A 7,385-nucleotide genomic window follows, 5' to 3' on the forward strand; every position below is an offset into this window, starting at 1 on the left:
TAAAGATTAAATTATTGCTGTTTAAATAAAACAACCATTCTCTGATTATTTTTTTAACATTCTGTAAACTCATTTTGCTTCTAACTAATTAATCTCTACCTTCATTTTTGACCAGCGTTTGGAGGGAGTCCTGTATTTTAAAGAGGCTTAGTAGAAACAATGGAATTGTATGATGTGAGGAGATAGGGTGTTACATTGTTSYGGGGTTTTTTACCCTTCRGCTTTTTCCCCTGGSTTTATTTTTGCAGCAGCTGGATCTACCATGGGATCACAATTGTTTCCCTTGATATACTTAYTCCAGCTGTTTCACATTCATCAAAAAGATGTCCTGAGCTACWGAGATGTTAGTTCTTTGACCCTTGAGTAAAGTGTTTACCACTTTCTCTARCACACATTTTTGCTGCAGGATATAGACATGTATCAGGAATTTTACTAGCTGATTGGAAGTTCTTTTTTGTTGAGTGTGTTATCCTAGGGTAATTTTATGACAAAAATACACTCTATTTTTAAAGAAGTCTTTAAAATATCTGCCYTTTGCTAACTAAGGGTTATATGTGTCTGTGTCTTATTTAAATCTTCAGTCAGTATTTAATTACGGTTTTGATGTCTAGTGCAGTGTGATTGCTAAAGTTCTCATGGAATTCAGTAGTCAGCATCAATCAGTCGTTCTTGACTTCACTATCAATTCCATAATTTATCTCTTGGAAGGAGGGAAATCATATCCKGAAAACAATTAGTTGACTTTTGTTATGTTTTTCAAAAGAAACTTTAGTAAACACTTGAAATATCTGTGCCACTACAGTGTGTCCCTCCCCAAAATACATTGGACTACTTTTCTGTTCAGATATCTCAAATAACTGTTTCCCAGATATTTGAGATATTTGCCGTGTCTGTGAATTACTATGTCATRTTGTGCTTGGGATAGTCTGCCTGGGTCAGTTAAACAATTTGATACCTGGTTCAGCAAGGGCTAACTGGAATTCTCATTTGGCATTTTAGAATTGGACTAGCAMATAAATTAATGCTGAGGTAGGACTTAAGTAGAGAACAAGTTTATATTGAATTTGTTGGCAATCAAGACCTGCTAAATAGAAATAAAGAACGTAGACTTCAGAAATTGTCTTGTTCTTTCTAACTGTAAAACACAAGTTCAAAGTAGTCTTTTGAAGTTTTTTGCTGAATTTTCTCAGCTTGAGTTCTGGAAACGTTACTTCTGAATTAAATTGAGAGATAATGATGAAATTTTTCTGCTACCAACTTTTCGGGAGATTTAGGTAAGAGATTCTCAAAATTACTTGAATTGGGAACRTTCTTCTTCATTTGCAATATATAGAAGATGGTTCTGCAAGTTACCTGGTAATTCCATGCACAGAACAGCCAGATCTTTCAGTTCTTTTTGTTCTTTTCTTAAAATAACCAGCCTGTATCAGGGTAAGTACAAAACTTTGCAGATGTCRTCTCCCCTTATCAAGCTACAGGTTATTGTTTCAGTGTGACAGTGAAGTTGGAATTTGATTATCAAAGACAATGTTTTCAAGAACTTCATACAAAACATTCCTTTATAGTTTGTTTAAAAAATTGGTTTCACCTCTTACTGTATTGTCTGCTACCTGTGTTGATTTAAAACAGCAGCTTCTAATTAATCCCAAACATCATTTCTGCAAACAAACAAGGCCTGCTTGTATCTAATGTGAAAACACAGGCACCTGGGGGAAAAAAAAGGGATAAGAGCTCCATTCAATGTTCTTCTGTCTTGGGTAATCTGTATCCATGCAAAAATGAAACCAAGATGTCATGCATTGGGAAATTCACCAATTTTGCTGTTTTTATGAAGTGCCATGTAATGGAAACATGGGCTCATGGCTCTTCTGTGTGTCTCAAAGTATGTTAGTTTTCTTTTTATCACATGTAGGTTCTAGTGGTGAGTTGTGGTAAATGCCTCTGCGTGGGTTGAAGCCTTACTCTTCTGTTAATGAGGGAAGTGCAGTCTGTAGAAATGTGTCGCTAACAAGGGTTCTGCAGGATGAAGATACGGGGCTGTCACCAGTGGAAGTACTTGCTTAAGCACCTGAGTGATACCAAGTGATTCCAGACAGAAACATTGGAGCAGTCCCACTTGCTGTAGAATCCATCCTTTTTCTGTTGTTGGTATGTTGTCTCTGGAGTGTGTGTCATCCTGAGCCTAAGTGTGGCAATACTGGATAGATGGCTGTGTAAGTGAGCTCTTGGTGTGACAGTCATAATGTTTTTCTTTTAATATTGTGGACTATAACTGAAAAGAATCCATAAGAATAAGTAATAATTATTTTATATAATAATATTAGTTATTAAGAGTAACAACTGAAAACTTTTGTACTGATGATTTTGATACAAGTCAAGTGATCATTTACTAAACTGGCACAGATGTGGCTCTCATAGTTGGTCCTTTAACCCATTTCATAGGAAAAAAAGAGTAAAATTTTGTACTCCTTAGCAACAGCGTGTGAAGTACAATGTTCTCACTTAGTTTATTAACTTAGAGAATTGAATAAACTGAAAAGAAAGCACTCTCAAAGAAAAACTGAGGTGGGTCAGAAATACCTCTCAACTTTAGATTTATTTTGACAAATAAAAAGTAATATCAAYGTTCCATTCCAAGACTTTAAGCTTTTACACTGCTTATACAGAATGGACAATGATTGAATTTTGCAGCATAAATGTTTCTTTGTGCATCTCTAATATGTATGTGTACTTCTTAGACTTACATGTTACGTATTGAGCATTTCACATCAGAGAAATACTATTTCACATGCAATATTTATTTCCTTTCCCATTAGCTGTTTGTAGGTTTTATCAGAGATGAAAAGAAGCACTCTCCAATAAACTGCCTAGTCTTTGCAAACTGCTTTGGTTGATCATGTCAAAATCAGTTAAATTTACTCTTTTTCTTAAAAGACAAAAAAGACTAAGTGCTAGTACTAGGAATTGCCAGTGGTAATGTTTGCTTCTTCTGAATTTTTTTTTTTTTTTATCAATCAGCAAATCTAATTTTTTCCTTCTTCCAAGGACACCTAAAMCAAGGAAGTCTTAACACACAACATTAGGTTACAAATATGTACATAAGTGTATGTTATGTGTTGCAAAGTACAGTATTAAGTGCAAGCCACCTGACCACTTCGAGGGGAACTCTGCCGTTTTAAAGTCAAATATGGGGAAATGCAAGATTATGCTTTTGATTTTCTTCAAATGTAAAATATGCCAATCTTAACACCTTTATTCAGAATTCTTTTTGATTGTATTCTGGTTTTAATCTTATCAGTGTTTTTAACAATACTTTTAATAATCCCTCACATCAAAAATRCCCCTCTCCAAAAAAAGAAAGGACTGGCATACATTTGCATGTCTCCTTTGGCAACACAGTGTTTTTGGCTACTTGGAATGTGTTTCATGAACTTGCTCTTAAAATACAGATAAATGTAAATACCTTTATGGTGAGTAATGCCATGCATCCATGCATTGCTTAAACAGCAGTGGGACTAACATGGAGGGGGTGTGTCTGTAGAGATGTCGGCAAAGAATTCTGTTTTGTGGGCATTACGGTTGTTCAGAATACGGAAGCACCGGAGTTGTTAAAGAATACTTTTAAAGCAGGGTTGGACACAGAGTGAAACCTTGGCTAGCAGAAGCTGATTACAAAAGAGTGATGCACATGCTGGCCAAGCACAGGAACTCCCCAGGGAATGGGCACAGCACCACAGCACCAAATGTGTCTGAGATCAAGAGTGCTTGGACAGCACTCAGGCACATGGTGTGATTTCTAGTGGTGTCCTGTGCAGGGACCCAGGAGTTGGAACTGATGGTCTTTTTATGACCCTTTCAGCTCAGCATACTTGGTTGCATGATTCATGAATTGCTGTCTGAGCCTGTTTTGACCATGTATGCTTTTGCCTTCTACCATGGCCTTTCCTTTAAATGGGAAAGAAACCATGGTTAGGATTCTGTTTCTGTGCCTGGTTTTTATGGATCTAGAATAATTYCATTTAAATTAATCTTCTCTTTCCTATTAACAATTCCACATGTTAGCTAAGTTCCCTTCCAACAGCCTGCTGAGTCTTTTAGGGAATTCCTATTCACAAGTCCTAAGAAAAACATTGCAAGGATAATTACCTGAGATTTTTCGTACTTGCATAGTGTATCAYCCTAACACATTAAGTTAAAAAAATTATACTCTTGATTTTTTATATAACTATGTTTGAAGTAAACCAGACAATTCTAGACAATTCAATAGRTTTTACAGCAGCAAATATTTACTCAGTGTAAGGATAAGTTTGAAAGACTGTTTTTTGTTAGAAAAAAATGTAAAATATTTCCAAATACAATTAAACCTGATAAAACACTTTTTAAAATTTGCTCCTTTTCAACTCTATAGTCAAAAGTTAACTTTTTTTTTGCTGTTGTTGTTGTTAATCAAGTTATTTTTTGTAAGTACAAGCAGGAGATAGTATGTGTCTGAAAGCAGAGGTACTTTGAATGAGATTGCACAGTGCACATGTAGAGTTGAACAATGCRTGTGACAAGGTACTCCTGGACAGGCAGTGTTGAGTGCACTTAGGAAGAAGTGGAATAGAGGAGCTGAAACCCTCTTGAACTGTCGAGGTTAAAAAGAGGTCAGGCACTGGAGTTCTTGGATCTACACCCCTTCCTCTTGCCCATCCTTCCCACTCCCTGCAGAGTGTTTTGGTTATKCTTTATGGCTTCAGAATTCAAGAAGCTTGTCTCCTGGACTGATTTGCTGCTGACATTTCATAAGAATAATTGGTTGTATGAGATGAAAATAAATACTTCAGAAATATTTATGAATTTTCATCCAAAGCTTCATTGCAACTAGTTCCAGATCTCTGTTCTCATTTACTCTAAGCCTGAGCCACKTTCCTGGTCTGCATTCCTCTCTCTTTTTATGTTTTATGTTCTGTGTTTTTTATCAGTGTGTGATGGTCCAGTAGTGCCTGAGATCTGCTTGGCATAAAGAAAGGTTGTGTATGTCAGTATGATCAGTGCATGTGGTAAGGGGGCTCCACTGGGGGAAAACTGACACACAGCAGGTGTGCAAGGAATAAGCAAAAACGTTTTACTGTGATAAAGATCATGAAACTGAAGGCCAGAGAATGTCAACTATTTCTAAGACCCCTGACATTTTCATAAAGTGGTCTTATGGTACGTGCTTACCATCATCTGTTCAGCTGTGGAGGGTTTGGAGAAAAAAATGTTAATTCAATGTTGCTGTCCTTGACAGAGTCCCAAAACTTCATGTTATCGCACAAAACTCTATAAGCTTAAAAATTATTGGAAGGTGTAATTTGAAGTGTTTTCTCCCAAAGACTTTGGGTCTTYGTGCATTGTAGCACCTTTGGGGATGTTTGTGGATGGGAATGTGCTTTGCAGTTTGGTTGAGGGGCTCGGGAGTTTGTGTTTCTGAGCCCCACAGGACGGGCTGAATATTTGCTACAGCCAGGTTTGATACAGGATGGACATAACCTCACCCAGACAGAGGTRAGCTCAACTGAAGGCATTTGTTCTGATAATTCCAGTGCTTTTGGGAAGAGGGGAAGGCCTGCTTTGCAAGTTGCAYTCCTGAAGTTCTCTGTTCCCACAGACCTGCCGATTCTTTCATGTCAGAAGAGACTTTTCTGAAATTACCGGGGCTGTGGGTACAGGAGGAGATTGTCCTGCATTTAGCAGTTGGATCTGGCATATCTTCTATCGAACATTACCCTACCAGAAGTCAGGGATCTGCCTGACATCTGAGTCAGATCAGGAGAGATGACCAGTGTGTTTGCTGGTCAGTTTGCTGCAAATCTGCTGTGGTTTCCCTCCTATGAAAKAAACTTGGAGTAGGAACAGGTTGTGGGGAACCTGCACTGAGAAGAAGCCTTGAGGAMCTTCTGGTGAGAGGGCCAGGCTTGGAGCTGAGCCCATGGGAACCTCCATGTTTGAACAGGAGAGATTGTCCAGGCAGTGGAAGGAGAGTTTTGCATCCCAACATGTGGTGTGACCACAGGAAGGGTGTTCAGGTGTAGTGGTATCGGGGGGATCTCCTGCACCCTCACAAGTAAWGCTTTTTTTTTTTTTTCATGGAGCTTCAAATGGAGTTTTTACCTGGAGCACCAAATCATGGTTCTGCTTTCAGGGGCACAGAAAGAGCACAGGGAACAATTTCATCCATTGCTTTTCATTTTAGTCCTTCCCAAGAACTTCAGTATGGTGTTCACATGTTTCAGCTTATTCACTAGTGAGATAGCCTTGAATGATGCAGATAAATAAATCCATGACTTTTTCCAGTCTGGTGCTGCTTTAAAGCCCTGTCTTCAGTGCTCTTTAAAAAAAAAAAAAAAAAGAAATAAATTTGCTGCATTGTCCAGCATGTACATATATGTTTGCTTTGGTGTATCAGTCTGGACAGCCAAGCTTCACAGTAGTTGGCACTTTTACCCTCTTGGAAAAAAACCCTCTCGCTACAGGTGTTTTTCTGTTTCTGTGAGGGGGTTCTAAAAGGTCACAGAAGCATGAAATCTATCCTAATTCAGCTTAGCTGCTAATCACAGAGAGAGAAAGGAAAGTGTGACTGAGTATTGAGTAAATGTCAGTTGGCACCTGTTTTCACAATCTCAATTTGTTTTTCTTCTCACACCATATTACACCTCTTAATTTAATTTGTGACTAGCCTTTTCTCCTCCCAGCTGTCCAGGGCTGCAGGGCACACGTTCCAGCTGGTGTTACGGGGGCTTTGCTCAGCCTGAGGACTGAGCTGAGCAAATCACCCCAGCTCTGCTGGATCTGGGCACTCTCTTGCTGCCTTATCTCACTTACAGGCTGGTAACTCGATTCCCTGGTCCTGAAATGGAATATTGCATATTTCAAATACCTTTAATAAGTCTTTCCCATCCTAACTATGTTGTTTTGGGATTAAAAAGGACTTTAGGTAACAGAGTGGCYCATTCATCAGCTTTGCAATAATTGCGGTGCTAATGTTGATTTAAGTTTGTTTTTTTGAACAGAAAGGTTCCTAATGGTATTTGCAGAAAGGGAAGACTGCCTGGCAGTTGCACTCTGAGTGTGTCACGTGTAAGGGCTGCATTCTCCTTCTCTCCCGTGTGAAAGCACATGAAAAACAGCAGGGCTGGAGAAATCCAACATCCCACCCACATACCCCAGGAAAGTTTAAGACAGTCCCAGAGTGACGTTCAGAGAAGAAGCAAATTTAATTTCTTGGGCCTCAGGCTATGATAGCTTAATCCTTCCTCTCCAGAAYAGCTATCTTCAAAAATAAGATGCATGACTGTCTGGCAAAATGAACAGACAGACTGAGAGATGAATTTCTAAGATACAGAAGCCAGTGTTATCTCCAG

The sequence above is a fragment of the Malurus melanocephalus genome, unplaced genomic scaffold (genome assembly GCF_030028575.1).
Source record: "Malurus melanocephalus ecotype Western Australia unplaced genomic scaffold, MMel_1.1 scaffold_150, whole genome shotgun sequence".
Classification (NCBI taxonomy): domain Eukaryota; kingdom Metazoa; phylum Chordata; class Aves; order Passeriformes; family Maluridae; genus Malurus; species Malurus melanocephalus.